The sequence below is a fragment of the Vigna unguiculata genome, chromosome 4 (assembly GCF_037176805.1).
Source record: "Vigna unguiculata cultivar grain cowpea cultivar isolate G323 ecotype 2 chromosome 4, ASM3717680v1, whole genome shotgun sequence".
Taxonomy (NCBI): Eukaryota; Viridiplantae; Streptophyta; class Magnoliopsida; order Fabales; family Fabaceae; genus Vigna; species Vigna unguiculata.
Window position 1 is genome coordinate 37,063,562 of NC_140795.1, and position 1,303 is coordinate 37,064,864.

The following is a 1,303-nucleotide window of genomic DNA, read 5'->3' on the forward strand; positions in this document are numbered from 1 at the left end:
GGTATGCAGCTTGTCCAGAGTAGGCTAAAAGAAGGCAAGGAAACACTAGGAGAGTAAATGCAATTTGTACAAAAGAGACTGGAAAGTGGGCTAGGTCTGCAAAAAGAGCCTCTGTCCCTAAAATAAATCATCACAAATAACCAAGCTCAAGTCATGTATTCACTTTATTAACAATTCTAAAATGCAAGGAAGAAATCAACAGTTATATATAAAAGGTGAAGATACCAGTTATGCTGAGCAAAATTCCACCAAGGGAAGTTCAACCATCTCTACCTCCTCGTTTTAGATAGCGGTATATATAGTGGTGAAAAATCTTTTAGAACACTGCTACCATATTTACAGATGTTGAAGATGCCTATGCCTCCAATTAAGAGAAACCAAAGAAGGACAATTGGAGCAAAGAGACAACCAACTCTATTTGTACCGTAATGTTGCATGCTGAATAACCCAACTAGTATAACAACAGTAACCAGCACCACTACTTCTACAACTTAGGAAAAAATGAGAAAAAGAATAAACTTTTAAAGACTAAGAACATAAAATGGTTGAATTTGACATAAAATAATATGATTTAGGACTTCAGCATTGATGAACTCAGTGTTTGAAAAAATCATTTTGATTGAGATTCAATTATGTTCTATTTGTAGATTGTCATATTATATTTCAATACTAAAGAGAAAACATATATATCCTTCATTGATTTTCACATTATAGATGCATATAATTAACTAAGGTACACATCAAACAAGAGGAACTTTGAACTTGTCACTTTTCCATCTTTTGAACCTACTTTGTGGACAACCTTAACTGCAACATAGCCATTAGCATCATAGTACTTCCAGTGCCTCCAATAACAGCAACATGCGAATCAAACACATCACTCTTGAGCACTCCAAAAAGTCTCAGTGCATCACCCTTCAAGAAACTTGCAGTGATAGCCACCATGTGGCTACTTCCATCCTCAAAACTAACAACATAAACTCCTTCTGCTTTTCCAACATTTTTCACTTCATCTCCATCACTTTCGACCAGATCCTCATCTATGGATGTTACTGATCCATACTCCAACTCTTCAACTGTCAAGAATCCCATCATGCTATGTCATAAACAGTCTACCAAAAAAACTACCCAAGTTCAACACAGTGATTGATATCAGATAAGCATTAATCTCTAGTCTGATCAAGCTAAGTTAAAAATAGTATCCATCCCAAGACCATCATTTACAAGCAAACACATCTACACCATATTGCACAATGATTAAAGGGATACCAATAAATGTTGCAAATCATCAGTCACATCCAAC

The 1,303-nt window shown here is 35.5% G+C and overlaps 1 pseudogene; it reads right to left on the reverse strand.

Moving 5' to 3' along the window:
* Positions 1-724: 724 nt before the first annotated feature.
* On the reverse strand, positions 725-1,092 carry LOC114180719 (dirigent protein 10-like; annotated as a pseudogene).
* Positions 1,093-1,303: the final 211 nt, after the last annotated feature.